This window comes from Nyctereutes procyonoides, unplaced genomic scaffold (assembly GCF_905146905.1).
Source record: "Nyctereutes procyonoides isolate TBG_1078 unplaced genomic scaffold, NYPRO_anot_genome, whole genome shotgun sequence".
In the NCBI taxonomy this organism is placed as follows: domain Eukaryota; kingdom Metazoa; phylum Chordata; class Mammalia; order Carnivora; family Canidae; genus Nyctereutes; species Nyctereutes procyonoides.
In genome coordinates, this window is record NW_026575155.1 from 1,014,771 (window position 1) to 1,039,505 (window position 24,735).

At 36.9% G+C, this 24,735-nt stretch overlaps 2 protein-coding genes and 1 non-coding gene across 12 annotated transcripts in view; 1 reads left to right on the forward strand and 2 right to left on the reverse strand.

Annotated features, from left to right (window-relative positions):
* The window catches only part of LOC129502078 (proline-rich protein 18-like), a 440,312-nt gene that overhangs the window by 303,302 nt on the left and 112,275 nt on the right, over positions 1-24,735 (forward strand). The gene's annotated exons all lie outside the window — the stretch shown is intronic.
* CYYR1 (cysteine and tyrosine rich 1) overlaps positions 1-24,735 on the reverse strand; it is a 107,782-nt gene that overhangs the window by 65,979 nt on the left and 17,068 nt on the right. The gene's annotated exons all lie outside the window — the stretch shown is intronic.
* Positions 22,066-22,172, reverse strand: LOC129502258 (U6 spliceosomal RNA). The gene has a single exon (XR_008662911.1). It is a non-coding gene; the product is annotated as a U6 spliceosomal RNA (small nuclear RNA).

Here is a 24,735-nt window from a genome sequence, read left to right on the forward strand (position 1 = left end):
ACATATGTTTCACATATGGAATTAATGAGTGTCATGCATTACATTTGTAAAGTATAGCGTTTATGAAGAAAATGGGTAACCACAATTTTTATTTAAACCTTAAAATACAAATGATGGCTCTTGGCTTTGCCTAAAATGGATTAAACCTATACAAAACATGGTTTTGCTGATCCAGCAGCAGCCATAGCATGGGTTAGGAATAAGTACACACTACTGCAGAGTTGGAGGCTGGCTAGGCCAAGAAAGAATATGGTACATAGAGACCCAGATCCTGAAGGCTCAGGAAAACACAGTTTGCAACAGTTAGGAACAATATCACCAGTCTCTATTTTACTTAATTTAAAATTATCAGCTGTAGGTAATGTTGTTTTTTGACAGAGGTCACTGTGGTTCAATGTTTGTTGGATTTTATCTTATTAAGCCCTTAGGTTGCTTGCAAGAATGATTGAGGAACAGAAGTATATTTGGAGTCCTTATGAAGGAGTTAGCTCTTAGGCCTTTGGTAATAATGGATCTTCAAACTATAGGAGGGGTGCCTGGCTGGCTCGGTGGGTAGGGCATGTGATTCTTGATCTCGGAGTTGTGGGTTTGATCCCCACACTGGAGGTAGAGATTACATAAAAAAATAAAAAAAATTTTAAAGATTTTCCTTTCTTGAGAGTGAGAGAAAGAGAGAGCACACAAGCAGTGGGGAGGACTAGAGAGAGGAGCAGGTTCCCCGCTGAGCAGGGAGCCCATTGCAGGACACAATCCAAGGACCCTGAGATCATGACCTGAGCTGAAGGCAGACGCTTAACCCACTGAGCCACCCAACCGACCCCCAAAGTAAAATCTTTATTAAAAAAATAGAGTAAACAAAGGATCTTTGAAAGCTCCTTTCCTTTTTTAAAATTATTTTTTATAGAAGTATAGTTGACACACAATGTTACATCAGTTTCAAGTGTACAACATAGTGATTCAACTTCTCTCTATATATGTTAGGCTGAGCTCACCAAGAGGGTAGCTACCCACTGTCACCATGCAATGATACCACAAAACCATTGACTATATTCCCTGTGTTGTACCATTCATCCTTTTGACTTATTCATTCCATAACTAGAAGTCTGTATCTCCCACTGCCCTTCAGCCATTTTGCCCATCCCTCACTGCTTCTCCTCTGGCAACCACCAGTTTGTTGTCTGTAGGTATGGGCCTGTTTTTGCTTTTGGTTTCTTTGTTCATTTGTTCATTTGTTGGTTTGTTTGTTCATTTTTATAGAGTCCACATATGAGTGATATCATATGGTGTTTGTCTTCTTTGACCTGTTTTACTTAGCTTAATACCCTAGGTCCATCCACGTTGTTGCAAATGGCAAGATCTCATTCATTTTTATGGCTGAGTAATATTCCACTGCATGTATGTACCACATCTTTATCCATTCATCTATCTATGGACACTTAGGTTGCTTACATATCTTGGCTATTGTAAATAATGCTGCAATAAACATAAGGGTGAATATATCTTTTCAAATAAGTGTTTCCATTTTCTTTGGGCAAATACCCATGATGGCTCCTTTGTGGATAATTTTATGTTATTGTACCAAATCCATCTTTTCTAGCAATAACTGATAAATTGTGGAGCAACACTCATAAATATTCTCAGGAATACTGACATTTAAGTACTTATGGCAGCTCCACAATAATGGTAAATAAATGAACAGTTCTTCCATTGAAGACTAGAACAAACCCACTCTATATCATATGAGGTACACTGTGAAGCTTAGGTTTGTCAGCCTTGCTTGTTTTTGTGTGTTATGAACCTCATCAGAGCTGAGAAACACTTATGGAATTCAAGCTGTTCACAATCAGCCTGCATGATTGCTTTTTGCCATAATAAAGTTATGTTTTATTAATGGATAAGTTTTACTTGTATCTAGAAGTTGAGTGTCCTGTTATTTTGTGCGTTTTCTGTGGAATTCTTGGAATGGTTCTGAGAGCAGAACAACTGCAAAAGTGAAAGTTAGCAAACACTAGTTTATGTAACATAACCAGCCAAAGCCACTTACTCTTTCAAGGCAAAAGGTCTAGAAGATTTTGTTGAGAATTCAGGGCTCAAATGTAATTGCTTTAAGACTGATTCAAGTAATATAAAATTCTGTATCAAATTCTAAATACATGTAGCTTCAAGTACCTATGTGAGGCTACTCACCAGTATTTCTAGCACTATGTCAGCATTTGTCTCAAATCAGTTTAAGGAATTTGTCAGCCAGAATCTCAAAATAATGACCTTGCAAAATACTTTGTCAATATTCCACTAATATCACTATGATGTATTGTCATCTGCTTATTGGTTGTCTGATTTCTCCATTACAACTCTTTGAAGGCAGCAATCGTGTGTTATTTCTTTGTATGCTCAGGCACTGGCAGAATTCTTTTACATGACAGGGGCTTAATAAAGGGCTAATGTTAAATGAGTAAATCAATGAATATGAGTTACAGCTTTCTCATTCTATTACACTCAGCTTCAGAGTCTTCAGAGTCGGTGGCCATTCACTGCATCTCTACTATGTGTTAATGCACTGGATATTGTCTTACCCCTCTTGACCCACCTTCCACCCTCCGCCATCTGGCTCAGTAGGTCAGGAATGTTGACCCATAACAACTGCATCAACAGACCAACTTGCCTTCTGACTTCGGTGCCCCTGGGTTTGGGCACCAAAAGCCGAGTGCAGGAGACTGGAGGTTGAAAGGAAAGGGAGAATGAGCTCTATGATACTTTGGCTCTGCTTCCAGTCAGTTGCTACCAGGATGCCGCATACAGCTACTCTCGCTGGATTTGGGTCACCGCTCCTGCTCCTTATCCCTCAGTGTTAGGGATGCTCTCAGCTGTTGATAGCCTGGAACACTGCACCATCTTTTGTTGGTTTCTCTAGTCTCTATTTGCACCTTTACAAAGGCTCCTTTTATTAAATGCTCTTCGATTGCTGGTTTGAGTATGCTGTTTCCAGCTGGGACTTTTGGTACCATGATAACCATTTGCATAAATCTTAAGTAATTAATTTTACTCTTTACATTTGCAAGGAAAATAGGACTGTTCCCATTCTACAGAATGGCTGTGATAGAAATACACCTTACCTGAAACTTCTGTTTTCTTTCACTCATTCATCCTTTGTTCATTTTGTTTCCTATAAGTCATTGGAAATTTTGTCTATTGACATTGCAATTGCTAGATGTAATTCCTGCTGAAAGCAGAGTGGCACAGAGACATCATGACTCAAAAGGAGTATCTCTTTTGGATAAAAGAATAAACTAGTGTAAAGGAGCTTTTTGCTGAGTGTGGGCAAAAAAAAGGGGGAGGGAGGAGGAAAGTTATAAAAGGATAAAGGAAGGAGGCTCAGCTCAGAATACTTTTGCCTTTATAACGAACTGTACCATGGAAGGTTTGTTCATTCTATTCATTTGGGTGGAGAGAGGCAGGCTTATGAGACTTTTACTATGGCTACAGAGGGAAGTCAATGACTTTTAAATCAGGTTTTGTTATAGCACCCTCTAAAATTTAAAAGCTTCTCTAATTTCATTTGTTTTATACACAGTGCCAGCATTCTGAGGGTTCTTCTTGCATGTACTACCATGATAGATCAGTGGGCACTCTCACATCCCACTCCCCGAGGGTTGCCTCAGTTTCTCTATTAAGCTCTAGAGTTAAGTGAATCCTGAAGTACTCCCACTGGAAGGTATTTGTAGCTTGTCTATCTAATAGACCACCAGTGAGTTTGTAGGTCTCATTAAGAAAAGTCACTTAAGACTTAAGTTTCCAGAGAAGCATGAGAGAGAAGGGAAGATATATTGTTGAAAGCTACACAGGCACTAAGGTCTACTTTTCTATGAGATGCTTCATTATACTCTTAACAAACGTGTGTGTGTATGATCTATATGAATTCAGAAATAGTGTACATTACCAAAGGAAGGCAATATCAAATTATAGCATTTCAAAGTAAGGGATGGCAGGAACCTCAGACTTTTTTTGGAAGGTGTAAGTCACCTTACTTAGTATATTTTAAACACCATTTCCCCCACACTTCTGAGGCTTTCCTTTTAGAAAAGCATGGCAGGAGTTGCCCTAATGTGATTAGAAAGGGCCTGAAGCTTTGCTTTTAAAATTCAATACTTAGGTAGAAAGAAAATGATAACTTTTCCCCTTTGATTTTTAGTCGCTATTTTTATGACACTAGCAGCCCTGAGACATGGGAATGGAAATGTACCTGCTTCCTGATGTTACCTGAGCACCACTAAAACTACAGCCCTTTAACCGGCTCTGTTCTCATCTGTGCTTTCATCTTTATTTCTGCATTCCCCCGGTATATCATTTCTATGTTCTCCAGACTTATTCTCGGCTTTCTTGATGGTACATTTGCTTGTTTCTTTGTTCAATGAATATTTATTGAGCACCTACTGTGGCCCAGCCAAAGATCCTACACTCAAAGAGTCAAGCAAAAGAGCCAAGAATTTGTAGACATTGATCATTGTAAACACTTGTGATGGAAAAATACAAACGTAGGAGCAGAAAGCCAGGGAACCTTACCTGTGTGGATTCAGAGAAATTTTCCTAGGGAAATGATGTGATGGATGAGCACATTAATTGATTAATTGAAGAGTACAGGAAAAAGTCTAGGGGCAGTTTATCAGATAGAAAGAATAGTATATGGAGGGACTCAGAGACTGTATGGGGCTGGAATCAGGTATGACTATATGCAGGAAGTACTTGACTTAAAACTACTGAGCTCCAGCTAACTTATGCATGAGATCAAGGCTCAGCTATTAAAGGGTGTGAGGTGGCTTCCCTATACTGTTCTTCTGTGTGGCATCCCCCTTTATATATTTATTTTATTTTTTAAAGATATTTATTCATGAGAGACACAGAGAGGCAGAGACACAGGCAGAGGGAGAAGCAGACTTCCTGTGGGGAGCCTGATGCGGGACTTGATCCTGGGACCCTGAGATCATGATCTGAGCTAAAGACAGACACTCAACCAGTGAGCAGCCACCCAGGTGCCCCTGGCATTCCCCTTTAGTTCACAACTCAGAACACGTAAAGAACAAATGCAGGGATGTAGACAGGAGAGATTCTAGTTTAAATTACCATACAAATGACCTTAAGCAGTTAGTGTTTGGCCCAAGCAAGGTTTATCTAAGTGCTCCAGCTTTAAATCCAACTTGGGCTGGCAGGAAGAGGTGTCTTGTATCAGCACTCAGTGATCCAGGCAAGAGGACATTCATTGCAACAGAGAGAAGAGCATGTACCAAGTAAGTGAACCCTTTGAGAGCTTCCCAGAACCGCTGAACATTTCACTGGCCAAAGTAAGCCACAGAGCAATGCTTAACCTCAAACTACAGGAGAGGCAACAGCCTACCACCATGAGGCTCGTAGGTAGAAAACTAGAAATATCTGGTACGCTAGAGTAGTGATCACCACAGAGATGAGCCTCCGTTTACCAGATACCACAGGCCTATGGAAAGAGCAAGTTACTGGTGCTCTGCCTCAAACCAACCCATTGTCTGCCCTCTCACGTTCAACCAGCTGTCACTAAACCGGAAATGGATGTGGGTGAGGGCATTGTAGTGGGGTGAGTGTGCCAAAGGGGAGGTCAGAAGGTGTTCACTAAACAGTGCAATGATTTGTAAATGGAGAATAGGTAGAGAGATAAAATACCATTTTCATTTCTTTGACTTGTTCTTCTACTTCCTCGAAGAAGGAAAAGAGTAACGTTGTCCTTAATATTATTTTCAACATATATTTTCAAATATATGTTGAACTATGAGCGAAGCTATCTTTTTCTAAAGCCTTTATTTATTTGAGAGAGAAAGAGAGCAAGCGCGAGCCAGCGCGAGGTGGAGGGCGGGGAGGCAAGAGGAAGGGGCAGAGGAAGAGGGAGAGGGACAAGCAGATTCCCTGGTGAGCCGGAGCCTGGAAGTGGCCTGATCCCAGGACCCTGAGATCATGACCTGAGCCCAAGTTGGAGGCTTCACTGACTGAACCACTCAGGTGCCCCAAAGCTATCTTAATTGAGTTGCCAAGAACTCCTTCCCATTCTTTGTTTCTTGGCATGTGTAGTGTCTGGTCTTGTTTTTATAGATGCAAGTGGTCTCTTAGTTCTCTTAAATGTTAATTATGATGTTGTTTTCATGTGTTTACTTTCTCACCACTGAGTTCCTCTCCCTTCTCTGTTTCTTATTTGACTCTATTTTGTTTTGTTCTGCTCTATCTTTCATAGTAGAGGCTGTCCTCTAATGTCTGGTCTTCCTTAGCTATTAAATCATATTTAAAAGTGAGGCCCCAAATGAACCAGACTGAGGAGCATGAGTGTAACTTCTCAATCTGTGAGTCTCACTGCAGTGTTGCTACTATGAGGTCAGTCATCCAGTTGGGGGAATCTCCACAGGCCTGTATCCACAGTTTGGAGGTTCTTAACTTATTTTGTGCCACAGCAGTCTGGTGAAGTCTTGTAGACCCTATTTTAGAATGTTTTTAAATGCATGAAAAAAATTATAGCAAAGTATTAAAAATTAAATTTGTGAAACAATAAAATGTGCTTATTGTAATATGGGACACAGTAATAGTAATGCATCATATCATAAGCTTTAGTGTTGTATCTAATAACTATTGAAATAATAACAGTGCAAATACTATTTCAAGATATAAGCAATGACTAATGTGATAAAAGAAATTACCATGATTCTTATTGGTGACAAAGTCATAGGTACTGCTAATATTACAAGGGTTTGTTACCTACATTAAAAAATGATAGAGATGCTAATTTTCAGAGGTTAGGGGAAACAAAAAATGAATTATTATTCTCATTCAAGTTCACAGACCCTCTGGTTAAAAATCCTATCATAGGTCTATACTTCTGCATGGATCAATTTTCTTTCAGAAGACAGTTCACCAATCTCCAACCTCAAGTATGTATGCCTGGCTGCAGGCCTTTCCAGAGCCATGCAGGGAATAAATCTCTCTTCAGTGGGAAGATTTTCCCATAATCCCTCTGATTTCAGCATAGTAACTCACCCTCCAGCCTCAACTATTCTTGCTGTCTCCATAACCAGAGGCTATCTGATAAAACCTCTCTAAAAACAGACCCCAGGTTTTCTCTTGATGGAGCCAGGGTGGAGACGGAAGATGGGAAGTCTAACTTCTCTTTTAAAGATGTTCAGTCCACACTCCAGTTTTCAGCCTCATCTTTTTGCACACTTACCTGGCAAACAACAGATCCTACAGTATCTGAGGATTCTCATAGTTTTATGAGAAAATGACTGGCTTTCTGGCTTGCTGCTTCAACAGACTCAGATCACTGCATTCTCCAGTCTAAAGGAGTTAATAGTGGTTAAACTATTTCCCAGATTTCAAAAAGTTACTTTGTTGTGTGCTGTCTTCTTTTTGTCCTTGCGATTTTTTTCTCTTAATTCCTTTACTGTCTTTGCTTTGTGAGGCTTCAGGAGGAAGTTCAGATAGACATTTGCATTCAGCCTATGCTGTTTAACCAGAGCTTTGATGCATTCATAAATTCATAAGTAGCATTTTATTATGTCTGGGATTCACATCTTTTCTTTCTGTTCATAATAGCAAATCTCCTTCTCTCTGATTTAATATAAAAGTGAGACAACAAGGTTGATATGCAATGCCACTTTAAGAGAGACATCTACTTTGTGTTTTAAGGAAATCATTTCTTAAAAGAAATTTTCTTAGACTCTCCCTAATTGTTTTTAGCATCTCTGCTTAGAATACTAGACTAAGTTTCTCAAAGTCAACAACCAGTGATGTGGACACTTTTTTCTTCTGGTGCAATGGCAAAAGTGGAATAGTTCCTATGGGTACAACCCTACTGCAGGTAACAACTGAATTCATGATCAATGTAAAAAACAACTCCCCAAAGTCACTGGAGAGAAACCAAAAGCAGGGAATTGGAAGAGAGCCATGACTTGGAAGAAGATGGGACGGGGTGAGTTTCCTGTTGATCAGACTTTTGTCCCAGTCTGATTAATCAGATTTACTAAATCTTGGATAGAAATCCTTTCAGTGTGCTAGTTTTAAGAATAAGAGGACAGAGTTTAGGACTGTCAAAGTAGATGGAAAATGAGGGAGGAAATCAGGGAAAGGAGAAACTCTGGGGCAAGGGGGAGGGGGAACGTCAAATTGTACACATAAATTCTAAGAAAATCTCAGGATGGCATGTGAACTATGTGTGCATGTAACTGTGAGCAGCCCTGAGGCTAAAAGAATTGAAGAGAGATTTTAGCAGCTACCTACTGCAGAAGGGATAAAGACTGGGACTTGAGAGAACAAATAAACACTTGAAGAAATAACAGAATTCAATTTCTACTATGTATTTTTCACAATGTTCAGGACACATCGCAAGTTATTAGATACATAATCAAGAGGAAAGGCAATTGAAGAAACTAATCCTGAGGTGATCCAGATGCCAGAATTAGAGAACAAGAATTTTAATTTAGCTATTATAAGAATGCTCAAGGATATAAAGGAAAATATATTTGTGATGAGTGGGTAAACAAAAAATCTCAACAGAGAAATAGTAACTATAAAATAGTAACTATAACTAGTAACTATAGTTACTATAGTAACTCTAAAACAAAAAAATCTCAACAGAGAAATAGTAACTATAAAAACAGAGAACAAGAAATTTAGCTATTATAAGCATGCTCAAGGATATAAAGGAAAATATATTTGTGATGAGTGGGTAAACAAAAAATCTCAACAGAGAAATAGTAACTATAAAATAGTAACTATAAAATAGTCAAATGGAAATTCTAGAAATGAAAAATACAGTATCTAAAACAAAATGTCATTGGATAAGTTTAACACCATGTTGGAAATAAAAGAAGAGTCAGTGACTTGATCATGCAATCAAAATTATACAATATGGAGAAAAGGAGGGAAAAAATGATAGAATAAAATGATAGAGTCTCAGTTATTAGTGGGACTTATCAAAAAAGCAAATACATACGGAGCTGTAGAAGATGAGGACAGAACTGGGCAAACCCAACATTTGAAGAAAGAATGGAGAAAAGTGTCCAAGATTTCACAGATTTTAAAAAGTGCAGAGAACCCTATGTGATATACATAGAAAAAAAAAACATGGAAAAGTGACAGTTAAACTAATTAAAACAAAAGATAAAAAGAATCTTAAACATTTCCAGAGAAAAAAGAGACATTATGTATACAGGACAGATATACAAGTTTCCAATGACTTCTCAGCAGAAACACTGAAGGCCAAAGTATAGTAGAATGGCATCTTTAAAGTATCAAATGAAAACAACAAATTGCTAACCCAGTATTCTACATGGAGCAAAAATAACTTTCAGAAATAAAGGTGAAATGGAGGCATTTTCAGATGAACAAAACCAAAGATAATTCTCCAGCAGACTTTCCCTTTAAGAAAAGATAAAGAAAGCTCCTCAAACCCACGGGAAATGATTCCAGATAAAAACTCAGATCCTAATTTAAAAAAATGTATGTATGGGGGTGCCTGGGTGGTTCAGCTGGTTAAGCATCTAACTCTTGATTTCAGCTCAGGTCATGATCTCAGGGTCATGAAATCAAGCCTTGTATCAGGTACTGTGCTGGGCATAGTGCCTGCTTCAGATTCTCTCTCTCTCTCTCTCTCTCTCTCTCTCTCTCTCTGTCTCTCTCTTTCTCCCTCTGCCCCTTCATGCCCTGCTCTCTCTCTCAGTCTTTCTCAATAAAGAAAAAGGAAAATTCATGACCATTTAAAGTGAAAATCATAGCATGTATAGCTTATGTATTAAACATGAAAACTACAGCATAAATTACAGAGAGTAAAAAGACCTAGAAGATTGCACTAAAACAAAACAAAACAAAACAAAAAAATTTCAAAGGGATTAAATTTTATAACAACATTAACTTTCAGTAAATTGAAAAATTAAAAATGTTTTTTGTAATCTGCAGAGTATCACTAAGTAACAATACAAAGAGGTAAGCAAAAAAGCCAAAGAGATGATTAAAATAGAATTCTTTTTTTTTAAGATTATTTATTTATTTATTTATTTATTTATTTATTTATTCATGAGAGAGAGAGAGAGAGAGAGGCAGAGACACAGAGGGAGAAGCAGGTTCCATGCAGGGAGCCTGACGTGGGACTCAATCCCAGGTCTCCAGGATCAGGCCCTGCTCTGAAGGCGGCGCTAAACTGCTGAGCCACTGGGGCTGCCCTTAAAATAGAATTCTAAAAGCAATTTCAATGAACTCAAAAATAATAGGAAAGAAGGAATAGAGGAACACAAAACAAATGGGACAAAGAGATAACAAATAGTAAGTAGAGAGAGCCAAATGCAATCCTGTCAACAGTTCCATTAATTAGAAATTAAGTACTCCAATGAAAAGACAGGAATTGTCAGAATAGCTTAAAAAGCATGAAGTATATGTTGTCTACCTGGAAGATACTTTAAATACAAAAATTCAGTTAGATGTACCCTAAATTCTAAGACTCACTTAAAAGCAGGGAAGAAAATATATATTTTGAAATGCTAAAAGGTCAATTCATCAGGAAGACTTAATAATCAGAAATTCATTTGCACTTACCAACAAAAAGCTTCAAATGAGGCAAAAACCGGCAGTTAAAGGGAGGAATAGACAAATTCACAATTATGGTTAGGATTTTAACAACCATTATCAGCAATTAATAGAACCACAACAGCAAAAAGTCATAAAAGATACAGAGCACCTGAACAGCACTATCAACTACCTTGAATAATTGGCATTTATGGAACGTGATACCTAACAAGCATGGAATACACCTTCTTCTCAAGCACAAGTGGACCGTTCACCAAAACAGGCCATATTCTGGGCCAAACTCAAATCTTAATAAACTTCACAATTTGAAATATTCCAGAGAATGCTCTCCAACCAAAACAGAACTAAGTTATAAATCAATTATTAAGAAAACCTCCAAATATCTGGAATTCAAGAAACACACTTCTATGTAACTAATGAGCCAAGAAGAAGGAGGAGGAGGAGGAGACAAGGAAGAAGAAGAAGACATAAAGGAAAGTAGAATAGACTTTCATGTCAATGATTATGAAAGCTCATATCATTTATGGGCTGTAACTATACAATGCTTAGAGGAAAACTGACATCTTTAAAATGATTTTATGAAAAGAAGCAAAGTTTAACATCAATGATCTATACTTCTGACGACTTAAGCAGCTAGGGAAAAAACAACAGTTCAACATAAAATAAATAGGAAAAGATAACTAAGACTAGAAATCAATGAGTTAGAAAACAACATAGAATGTCAACAAAGCCCAAAGTTAAAAGCCCAAGGCATGAAGGGCTACACAAACTCTGGGCAAGGAGACTTTAAATCCTCTCCAACCGAGAGGACATGACTGAGATTCAGGCCACTGTTCCTCACGTCCCTGGACCATGCTGTTCCAGAAGAAGGAGCTGCCTTCTGCACTTCCTGCTGGCTCAGTTCCCCACCCAAAGCCTTTCTGCGGGGCCTCTACCAGGATCTAAGCCCTGAGGGCTGGGACTGTGTGGCTCTCAGGACCTGGCAGATGTGGCTGCTCAATAAATATGTTGAAAGATCACCCCTGGGATCCCTGGGTGGTGCAGCGGTTTGGCGCCTGCCTTTGGCTCGGGGCGCAATCCTGGAGACCCGGGACGGAGTCCCACATCGGGCTCCCGGTGCATGGAGCCTGCTTCTCCCTCTGCCTGTGTCTCTGCCCCTCTCTCTCTCTCTCTGTGACTATCATAAGTAAATTAAAAAAAAAAAAAAAAGAAAGAAAGATCACCCCTGCAAATCTGTCTTCAAATTTTTTTTTCTTTGAAAATATCAGTAACATTGAAAAACTCCTAGATGAGCTAGACTGATTTCATTTTTTTATTTTTATTTTTTAAATATTTTATTTATTCATGAGACACACACACACAGAGAGAGAGAGAGAGAGAGAGAGGCACAGGCAGCAGGAGAAGCAGGACCCATGGAGGGAGCCCAACGTGGGGGACTCGATCCTGGGTCTCCTGGATCATGCCCTGGGCTGAAGGCGGCGCTAAACCACTGAGCCATTGGGGCTGCCCTAGACTGTTTTCAAAAAAGAAAGAGAACAAGAATACAAATTAGCAATACTTAGAATAAAAGAAGGTTTTTCACTAAAAATCCTACAGATATTAAAGGATAAGAAGGGAATATTATGAATTTAATAAAATTAAATTTGAAGACTTGGGTGAAATGAATTTTTTAAAATATATAAGTGAAAATAGAAAATTCAAATAGTCCCATAATTATTAAAAATTAAAATTAAAGTCATTATTAAAAACATTCCCCAAAATAGAACTCCAGATTCAGAGGTCTTCACTGATGAATTCCATGTAGCCTTTAAAGAAGAAATAAAGCAATCTCACACAAATTCTTTCAGAAAATAAAGATGGAAAGAACATGTCCTCAGCTGTTTAAGTGACTAGTATAACCCTGAGCACAAAACTAGACATTCAAGGGAATGAAATTACAGTCCAATTTCCCTCATGAGTATAGATGCAAAAATGTGTAACGAAATCTTTACCAGATCAAAGTCGGAAATGCATACAAAGGATTAAAAAAAATTGTAACTAAGTAGAGATTCTCCCAGGAAAATAAGGGTGGTTTAAAATTTGAAAATCAATATCATTACAAGAAAACTGAACATACAATCATCTCAATAGATGCAGGAAGTATTTGATGAAATTCAACCCACAATCATTAGGAACAGAAGAGTTTCTTCAATCTGACAGAGGATGAATGAAAAGAATTTCAGATGTCATACTTAATGGATGCTTCACTCTAAGTACTGGAAGAAGGCAAAGATGTAATAATTTCTATTTGATATTTCCTGGGCAATAAGGTAAGAAAAAAAAAGGTATATCCAGATCATAAAGGAAGAAGCAGAACTTTCTCTGTTTGCATATGATAATCCTTTAGATAAAAAATTCTAACTACTGGGGTGCCTGGGTGGCTCAGTCAGTTAAGCATCTGCCTTTGGCCCAGGTCATGATCCCAGGGTCCTGGAATCAAGCCCCATGTGGGGCTCTCTGCTCAACGGGGAGCCTACTTCTCTCTCTCCTTCTGTCCTGTGCTCCCCCCCACTCATGCTCTCTCTAATAAATAAATAAAATAATAAAATCTTAAAAAAAGAGAAAAAGATAAAATCTTACTGTACAAAGTAATTACTAGAGGTATTAAGTGAATTTAATGACATAGACAGGATTTATATACATACACTAATTATAGTTTTCTTTTCTTTTTTTTTTTTTAGTTTTATTTTCTACCAGCAAACAGAAAACAAATTTAAAAACAATTCTATGTATTCGAGTGTTAAGAAAAAAGTTACTACTTAGGAATATATTTACAAAGGCAAGGACTGAATCATGTTTACCTGTATTTCCACAGTGATTAGCAGGGTTCTTGGCAAATAATATTTTAAAAAATTATAATATAGAAATAATATATTCAATAAAATAAAATTTAATATTTACTAAATATTTGCTGTAGCAGACATTTAAGTTAATGTCTTAAAGTATTAGAGATTGTCTTCCCCCTCATCTAACTGCTATGGAATAAGAGTACCAGATCTCAAAGAACAGCATCCTCATGTCAGGGTCTACACTCTCTTCCTTCCCCACTTGGACCTGAACTGCTTTTGCCTTCCAGCCTAAGTGTGTGTACTAAAGTTGTACTTATGACCCCTGCTCATATACCATTGGCTGTAAGCTAGTCCCATGGTCACACATAGCTGCCAGGAAGGCTAGGAGATGTAGTCTTTATCCTGGACAGATACGGAGAGATTGGCTATCAGAAGACTATCAGAAGACAATTAGTGGTTTCTGGCACACCAGTCCTAACTTGGCAGATACAGTCAACAATGATTTTAATGACAATATTTTATTGTTCTTTCACCTAAAACACTTTGAAATCACCAATGCATTTAGAATTCATTTCTAGTAACTCACTCCCTAGAACAGAAAGAAAGTTCTATTCAGCTGCTATATTTATTTAACTGAGTTACATGCAAATTATCACTTTTAATCAACATCCTAAAGTATGTACTTCTGAGACCAACTGGTAAATGGAGAACACTTTGAAAACTAAAAGCCAACACTGACCAGGATTTATGAATTACAGGTTAAAACAGAAATCACTGAATAAGATTTATGTCTGATCAAATTATAGATTTTAGCATACTGACTCATAAATCAGTCCCTTGAATCCCAAGGGCAATAAAAGGATTTATAAATAAAAACTTATTTAGGATTTATTAGCTGAATGTCTATCATAAGAATGCAATGTTTATAAATCTCTCTTGACTTACAAAACTAAATTTATAAGCTCTTTGTAGTCAGGGTCCTTCTCTAATGACACTTCTGATGGGTATATATTGTGATGTATGCTGGCAATACTTAGGAGACATTGATTAATGACAGTATCAGAAGGAAAGATAATTTTATTAAAATTGCTTAACATTTAAATAAATTTTGACGGTTAGCCTTATAATTAAAATGCAGCATCTATTTATACATTTTTTTAATAGACATAGTTTTATTAATTTTTTTTTATGATAGTCACAGAGAGAGAGAGAGAGAGAGAGAGAGGCAGAGACACAGGCCAAGGGAGAAGCAGGCTCCATGCACCGGGAGCCCGATGTGGGATTCGATCCCGGGTCTCTAGGATCGCGCCCCGGGCCAAAGGCAGGCGCCAAACCACTGCGCCACCCAGGGATCCCCTATTTATACATTTTTAATATTATAGATATGAGTTTAAATATTCAAAGAATAAAATAAATTATAATTTGAATACAAAATGACATGAAAAGAATAATTTAGCTAAATGGCAAAGTCATTTCAGAACAAGTTAGATGTTTCAGAAAAACATTTAAAACAAAAGTTCTGGGATGCCTGGGTGGCTCAGCGGTTGATTGCCTGCCTTTGGCCCAGGGCGTGATCCTGGAGCCCTGGGATCGAGTCCCACATTGGGTTCCTTGCATGGAGCCTGCTTCTCCCTCTGCCTGTGTCTCTGCCTCTCTCTTTCTCTCTCTGTGTCTCTCATGAACAAATAAATAAAATCTTAAAAAAAAATAAAACAAAAGTTCTGTACTATAAATCCTAGTCTGTGTTTAATTCCTAATTTGGCAGATAATTCTATGTTAAAATTATATATTTTATTACAGATATAAGGTATTTGTACTATTTCAAAATATTTTACTTTTAAAGTTCTGTTTCCTCATTTATCATATTCTGTTTGGGGTTTCCAGATTTGCCTTCTACCTGGTAAAATGATATTCAAGGTAGTCACATAGGTGGACCACCTTAGACAAGTGGTTAAGGCTCTAAGTCTTAATATCTCTCAGGTCATGATCTTCTGATCTTTGGGGTCTTGAGATTGAGCCCCACGGCAGTACACTCAGCTCAGAGTCTGCTTGTCCCTCTTCCTCTATTTTTCCCTGTGCTTGTGCTCTCTCTTTCCAATAAATAAATAAACTATTTTTTAAAATTACAATAAAAATTCACATAGCTGACTTCTTCACTTGGTTTTATTTCTCTGCTTGAATATCACATCCTTTGGGCCCCTGTTCAGCCCCTGTTCATCCCGAACTATCTAGTGTAAAGTATCACCCACATCACTCTCTGTTATGCTGATTGATTGATTCATAGAAAGATATCAAGAAGCAAATGGAAGTCTAATTCCAAGATAGCAAAGTTAATGAATGATAGCACAAGTGAACAGCTACATGGTGAAGTTTCTACCTTCTGGTTAACTCAATATTCCTAATGAAGTTAAAGATGGTTTACCTTATTCACTTTTCAATAATGAAAGCTTAAATAGATAATATCAAGTAATTTACATAAGTGCAGGCATTAGGTGTTTTCTTAGGTGTGACATGGCCCTTGCTACTCTCAGATATTAGAGATTTCTAAAACAGAAAACAAAACAAACCAGCAAGAAGTTGTAACTATTAAAACAACATGCAAGTTCAGTAAATATATTAAGAAAATTGTGATCTACTTAGTTCTTAACTTCAGAAAAAGGATATTTTTTCTATGGGCTTTAGTTCTCTTGATTTTTCTTAAAATGTAGTTTTAAAAATATAATACAACGTTTTTGAAATAAAATAAAAAATAAAAAAATCACTTTAAGAAATCACTTCCTGGGGTGCCTGGGTGGCTCAGTCAGTTGAGCATCAGACTCTAGGTCTTTTGGCTCAGGTCATGATCTCAGAGTTCTGGGATCAGCCTGAGTCAGGCTCTGTGCTCAGTGGGGAGTCTGCTTGAAGTTCTCTCTCTCCTTCTGCACTCTCAGCAGCCCCCTAAAATAAATAAATAAATACCTAAAAAATACCACTTCATATTATTGAACAGGTCTGGTTAAATATATTCCCCCCTCAATCCCAAAGTCCAATAATTGTATTGATAATAATAATAATAATCCAATAGCAACTGATGTTTCTGCTATAACATGACATGTATTCCTGGGGGAAAAACCAATTTCTACAATATCATGAATTAAAAATTAAAAATAATAGGACTTATGGGAAAAACGGAGTTGAGACAGACTAGTTAATCAAAACCAGTAGTAGGTCAGTGTTTTCTAGAGTCTGAAGCTTGCAAAATTTTGAAGATCCGTTTAAAGAAAAGACATTTGATTAACTGCCTGACACAACTCAGCAGAATAAATTCCTATCCTATATGTTTTACTACATTTTGTGTCTGATAATTCTTTGAGTTCCTCTTCACAAGACAATTAATTTTGCAATATATTTTCCTACACAAAGAGAAAGATAATTCAGTCTTTCCTCTAGCATAATGAAAGGGGCTGTTTGATCATCTGGGGGAGCCATTCCTATGTAGGAATAACTATCAATAGCTTAATTATATATGGAAGTGACTATGAACCACATAAATATATATACTAACCTTAGACAAAATATAGCCCCAATTCCACTTATCCCCAGCTGGATCCCTAAAATGGTGCAGCCATTCCAAATCCCCTGCGGAAGAAGTAATTGAAATGGAAAGAGATTGTGGTCTTAAAAGAAACAGTCAGAATATCTTACTTTGCAATTGCTACAAAAATGTACTCCCTTAGATGAAATGAAGGGGCCCATACAATAAAAGGATAGCTTCATTAATGCCAAATGGATTCTACTGAGTTTAGAGTGGCAACAATAATGGATGCTCAGGAAATAAGTTGCCCAGCTCAGGGACGAAGTTCACTGTGGCCTAAGGCTGCCTCAGAGGATATTAAAAAGGCACAAAAATAATCAGGAGGAAATGCCAGCTTCCCAGCACTGAAACAATGCAGATGGAAGTGCAATCTGCCAGAAGTCAAGAGCTGAGCAAGGCTGAGGGTACATTTTTCTGGGAGGGAGCCCCATGTACAAGCACTCATTTTTATGTTCCCTAAAACTGAGCAAGAAAGGGTCCAGCCTGTGCAACAATTAAACTAAGGGCTTTTATCCTTTCCTGGTGAAGATTGTATTTATATTCCTACCTTTTTGATTCTCTTTGCCAAGGAAAAATGTTTCAACCAACACAGCCTCCCTATTATACTAATACCATTCCCTGCTTGGTCCATTATCTGTGAGATAACTTATAATAATGGAGAAGAATAGACGGTAGCTAAAAATTACTGAGCACTAGCTGTTGTTCTCAGTGGTTCATAAATTAATACTAATTTATTCTTCGTAGCCACCCATGAGACAGATTCTAATGTGATCAGCATTTTACAACCCTACTTTTGGTGTAGGTAAACACTTTGTAAATATGACGGTGGTGGACTTACCAAGAAGTCATGGGTCGCCCCCTTCTATTCAGTTACTTTGATCAAACATAAATAAATTCTTGTAACCCTTTATTTTCACTCCTCCTGAATACATTTACCATAGTAATTTGAAATCAGTCTTTATGTAAGTTTATAGAAAGGTAAAGAAGCTATAGTTCATTATACGATAGTTTGATTCTATTTCTTAATTTGATAATTAGGATAATAGGGAGTTCAAAATGAAATGTGTCTTGGTATAGTTAATTTAGACCAGAGTAGCCCAAAGGCTATTCGTTGTTCAATAAAAATATAGATTTCTGGCTTCATTTTGGACCTACTGAACCCGAATTTCTTGATTAGGTCCTGGGGAAATGTATTTTCAGCAAGCACTCTTAGGTGATTCTCATGCATACTGAAGTCTAGGAACCTTTGATTTAAACTAATGTAAACAGTGAAACTTCTACTTTCCTATGAACAGACATAATTAATGTCTGGTATTTACAACTGTAAGACATTTAAAAGCTTGGATGTGATATAAGAAACAAAATAAATATATTTTAGATTCCTGTATGCTAGTATATAGGCTTAAAAGTGTTATTTGAAATGATGCAGTACAGAAAAAAAAAAAGCCCTACAAAGTTTTGCAGATCTTTAAATCATACCATCGATTAATTGAAATACCTGGAGGTCAGTCTTCCTAATAGCATAATTTGAAAAGCAGAACAGATTTTGCTGGCTTTGGATAAATCATTTCAGGATAAGCTCTTTTCCCTCATGAACTACTTTCTGCACCAAGAAAGGAATGAATTTTGGGATATTGATTTTTTTGTGAAATCGCCTTTCTCACAAATATTTAGATTAGAAGAAAAAAGATCATTCTTCTAAATAGTTTAATGAATTTTTTTAAGTGCATGCACCTAGTTAGGAGAGTCTGCCAGTGATTAGAGTCTTGGTTTTAATATTATATTATTTTCTCTTCCAAAATTCTCTTCCACATTTCATGAAATAATATATTTCTCTTAATAAACTTAAGTTGAGGGACACCTGGGTGGCTCAGCAGTCAAGTGTCTGCCTTTAGCTCAGGGTGTGATCTGGGAGTCCCAGGATCGAGTCCCACATGGAGCTCTCTGCATGGAGCCTGCTTCTCCCTCTGCCTGTTTCTCTGCCTCTCTCTGTGTCTCTCATGAAAAAATAAATGAAAATCTTTCAAAAAATAAACCTAAGTTGAAATTAACTATTTTAGTCATTTTTATGACAAAATTTAAATATCAACACTCTTAATTTTCTGTTGCTTGTGTCTTTGTCTTCATTCTGTGTCACTTTCAGGACACACTCTCCATCCAGTACATTAATATTTCTACCATCACTGCAACGGGTTTTTGGTGCACTACAAAAAAGCATGTGTAGGCTATCTCCTTAAATATCTCATTTCCCAGTTGAGGTATTTACATATAAAAATGCCACGATTGTCAAGTTTTAGATTGGTTTAGAAGGAAAATAAATCTAAGCTTCCATGGTATTATCTGCAATTCACTGACATGACTCATAATTAAAAATAAAGAAGAAAAAGAACGGGAAAATGCAAGTAATTTCATTTAACCCTCTATGTATATCAACATGCACACATTCTCCTGTTGTAAGATATATTTCAACAAATAAAATTAGTTTTTTTATTTGCTCTTTATAGACACCAAATGTCAAAATTTTGAATTTCTCCTTTTAATTGCTTCATCTTCTTGATTGGCAGTTTTCTCCTTATTCAATATCACTTTTTATCTCTGGTAACATTTTCTGCTCTGGACTTTGTCTTATATTAACATAGCTACTCTAGCTTTCTTTTTGGTTAATGTTTGCATGGTATATTTTTTTTCCTATCCCTTTACTATTTTTTTCTTTTCATGGCTTGATAGCTCATTTTTTTTCCTCCCTCCTCAGCTTTATTAAGGTATAATTAATTTAAAATTTTGTATATATAGAGTATACAACTTGATTATTCATTGCACGCATACATTGTAAAATAATCATGACAATCAAGGTGGTTAGCATATTCATCACCTCACAGTTACCTGTTTTCCCCCCTTGTGTGTTAAGAAAAATTTAATATCTCTGCTCTTAGCAAATTTCAATTACACAATGTAGTACAGCTAACTATAGTCGCATTGTTTTACTTTAAATCTCCAGAACTTATTCATCTTACGTACTAAAACTTTGTACCTCTTAACCAACATCTCCCCATTTTTCCCTCCTCCCATCCTTTTAACCTATTTATATCCTTGTAGTTGAAGTGAGTATCATGTGGATAGGAAAAATTTCTGTCGGTTGAAAACAATCCATTCTCTGTCCTTTAGTTGATGCGTCTTGACCACTAATATAATCATAAATATGTTTGGTCTGTCATTTATTATTTACTTTCTGTTTGATTTCTTTGTGTTTCATTCCCCTCATCATTCCCCTTCCCTGCCTGCCTTTAGCTACATTGTACTGTAGGTTTTTCAGGATTTTTTTTTTTGTGTGGTTGTGTATTTGTTTTTTATTTTTCTTTTTAGTGAATGCTCTAAGGATCACAGAACACATACGTCTCATCATTACAGAGAATTACTTTTATACCATCTTAGAGATCTCTTTACTTTCTCTTCTTTATGGAGGTATGTATCACATCAACCTCAAATGAAAACACTAACATAATTTATATGTTTCTACACCCAACAGTCTAACCTATTTTAAAGAACTCAAAGGGGAAAAAGGGACTATTATATTTACACAAATATATGCCAATTTTGTATTCTTCTTTCCTTCCTGATATTACAGATCTCTTTTTGGCATCATTTGCCTTTTTTCTGAAAAATTTCTTTAGCAATCCTTTAGATCAATAGATCAAGCCTGCTTGCTAAATATTTTCTTAGTTTTTTTTTTTTGTTTTTTGTTTTTTGTTTTTTTTTTTTGGTTTGAGAAGGTCTTTTTTCTTCCACTGTTATTCCTGAAGGATATTCTTGCTGGTTATAGAAGTCTGGACTACCCATTCTTTTCTTTCACCACATAAACAATGTGCCACTTCTCTGTCCAGTTTCTGATGACAAATGTGGGCTCATTCAAGTCATAGCTTTTCAGTGGGTAATCTGTTGCTTATTTTTAGCTGCTCCCAAGATGTTTTTCTTTCGTTCCCAGTAGTTGATTATGATGTGTCTGGGTATGGAAATCTTTAAGTCGATCCTTTGGGGAGTTTATTGAACTTCTTGCATTTAGTTTCTCTCTGCCAAACTTGTGAAGTTTTAAGTGGTTTCTCCTCTCTTATGGGTCTTGGTGACATCAAAGCTAGACTTTTCCCTGAGGCTTACTCCTTTCTTCTTTCCTTCCTCCCTCCCTCCCTTCCTTCCTTCCTCCCTTCCTTCCTTCCTCCCTCCCTTCCTTCCTCTTTTTTCTTTCTTTCTCTTTCTTTCTTTCTTTTTCTTCTTTTTCTTTTCTTCTTCTTCAATATTTTTTTCTCTGTTGTTCAGACTGAATAATCTCTATTGCTGTGTCCCCAAGTTCATTCATTCTTTATGTCTATTCTGCTATTGAGCCCATCCAGTGAATGTTTTTTAAACCTTAGTTACTATATTTCTCCTTCTGAAATTTCAGTTCTTCAAATTTTGTTTTGGTCTTTTCACTAACTTCAAGTGGTGTCTGCCTTTACTTTTGGGGTCATTTTTCCTAATAGCTGCTTTAGAAGCACTGTCAGTTAATTCTAACATCTCTGTTGCTTGATGATTGTGTTTGCCTTTGAGTTGAGATACCTCGTTTTTTGTTTTTTGTTTTTGTTTTTGTTTTGTTTTTTTTTTGTATGCTGGGTGATTTTGAATTGTATCCTGGGCTTTGAGTATTATGTTATGAGGTTTTTGAATTTTGTTTAAGTGGATGGGGAATTTTGAAATTTTTGTTTTAGCAGGCAATCAACCAGGTTCAATTTAGACCACAAGCTCCAGTCAGACCGGTGGTTGTGGTTTTAATGTCAGTTCCATTTTCAGAGCCTTTGCAATCAGGTTTGGATCTGAGCCATGTGTGTACCACCCAACTGCCAATCTGGGAACAAATAGCTGCCTATCCTGTATTCAGTTCTCGACTTCTTTGTATACTCTTTAGTGTCGGGCCATGCATATGCAACTTGAAATGAGCCCAGGAAGTCACAAAGAACCTTATAGGTCACCTTCTTGAGCTCTTCTGTCTTGAAGATCTCACTAGTTCATTCTTTCTCTTTCTCTCCCTCTCTCTTTCTCTCTTCCATTCTTTATATGTAATGCTTCATGAATTTGCATGTCATCCTTGTTCAGAGGCCATGCTAATCTTCTCTGTATCATTCCAATTTTTGCATTTGTGCTGCCGAAGTGAGCACCAAGATCTCACTAATACTTTCTGGTTCCTTGGAGTAACACTTTTCATTCTTTGGTCAGAAAAATGGACTTTATTTACTTTGTTTTTTGCATACTTCAAAAATGGGCTCATATCCAGAGTTAAACAATAACAAGGAGGATAAAGACAGAAAAAAGCAACAGTGGGGATTCACCCCATCCTGGCATTATATCATTCTGATCAGAAAAGAAGATTCCTCATTCTCAGAATTTTAGGCTTCTGACATTGTCACTGCCACTGCTATAGCAACCAAAAGATCACTTGAGAGCTACCCAAGAGAACAGAGAAAAGAAAAAATATCTGGAGTATCTTCCCCACTGTCTCCCAGCATGAAGAGACCTTGTTTACTTAGCTAGAGCTAGAGAGATTCTCCTACATCTCTCTGTGTCCATATCCCGAAGCCTACTTATGTGTTCTGGGCTATGTGAAGTCCAGAGTAAACAGAGGGCAAAAAAAAAATGGATAAACTCTTGGCTAGTTAGGCAGTACTTTGAATTTTGGTCTTTTCCTCAATATGCTTGCTACTGTTTATTTTCTGTATACCTGAAATAGCTGCCTCGAGCATTCCACTCGATTCTATAGCTGCATTCAGTAGGAGGCAGAGAGTGGAGCATGCTTTCTCTGTCTTATCCAGAACTGGAGCCAGTCCTCGCAATGAAAGGTAATGAGACAAGAACGATTTTACCACAAACACTGAACAAGATATATAGCATGTACAATAAACTGGCTGTTTAAAGCCAACAAACTGAGTGAAAAGAAATTTATTTTAGAATTGATAGACCTCAGCTGATCCTTGCTATGATCAATGACTTTTTATTCAGCATGCCATCTGGCATTTTTTTGCTACCACTGAAAATATTTTCAATCTGGCGATTGTTGCAAAATGTAGGTTATGTATAATATCATCAGAGGCAAATCATTGCCTTTTTTATTCTTATAAGCACTGACTTACACTAAGAAAACTGCTGATTAAGACAGTTTTTAAAAGACCTAATCAGGGCATTTCTAAACTTTTACGTGCAATGGCACACTCGAGTCTATAGAATACTGTGATCACTCTGTTGAAATGGCCAGCGGTTAGAAAATGGTTTTGTGCAATAATTACTGACATATCATCAATGGAGATGAACCAGCCTTATGTACAATATATATTTCCACAAAACTGAGAATCAAATACATTTTGAAAGGGGAACTCATTGTTTAGTAAATGGAATCATTGCCTCCTTGATATTTGTTCTTACACGTGTAATTTTTTAAAAATAAATCCAGTTTAAAAATAAATAAATAAATCCAGTTTATATAGTTTTACTTAGACTTGTTTACCTCATTTTTGAATTGGCTTCTCTAATCCATAGGTCAGCCTAGGGCAACATGGCAGATTTGTCTATTTAATGTCCATGACTTTCTGGGCTGTATTATGCTTTTAGCAATTGTTGGGCAGCAGAACACAGTACTTAATTAGCTGCTTCTGCAGTTATTAGACTGCAGTCACATTTGATTAAAAAGATCATTTCTTTTACTCAAGGCTGAAGGTACTCTCCTGAAGAGGAGAGAAGCCCATGTTTTGGCCAGAGGACCAGGGAGGATCTTGCACCCAAAGTGTCACTTGCTCTTTAGGTCCATCATGGATTTCTGAATAACCTTGGAGAAGTCACTTTGCTCCCCATCTGTTTCTCTTTTCTAGAACTCCAGACATTTCCAAAACCCAGTGTTTTCATTAGTGCAAGGAAAATGTGCAGCGCTCTTGTGCAGCGCTTTTATGAACAAATATATTCTTTAGCCAAATTTTGAGAAGTGGGCAGGTTGTTACTACTATTCCCTTTTTACAAGTGATGAATTGAGGGCTCAGTGGTATTAGAAGATAAAGTTGATATAGCATAAAAGAAAAACTCAAATGTACTTTTTGTAAATCCAGTCTCGGTCTTTCCTCTATGATTTCCTATCACTAAGACTACTATTAGTTAATAATAGAATGACAAAGAATTGTTTTTTTGTTTAATTCTACCTGGCAAAGGGCAAAGAAGTCTATTTACTTAATGTAAGGGTGGGTACTGCTTAAGATTGTAATCACCAAGTGGAGTTTTCACCATTTACTGGATAAATTTAAATTCAAGTACTTCGTTGCATGTAACACTTTAGAGGTTGATCTTATATTATTCCTGGTGTCTGACAGAAAAAAAAAATGTATCAGTGCTGTGCAGGTGGTTATCTGCAACCAGAGACAGCACTTACTTTTTGCAAAATGCAGTAAAGGAGATAGGGTTCTGCTCACCTTTTTAACAGCATGAATTCAATCAGAGTATGTTTAAGGTAATTTGTCCTGATTTTCTCTATTTTTGGCAGATTTGTGCAGCAGTATGAAAAAGCACTCTTCCTGTTACCTGTAAGAGATTTCTTCTTCCTCTTTCCTTAAAAGTGAATATTGAAACTCCAAATTCCTTTTGTCTCTGAGTTACTATGGGTTAAATAGTTAAGACTTTCAACCGTGGCACTTTCATATGGAATCCTATTACACTTTATGAGGTTATTATTGTCCTCTGAAATTT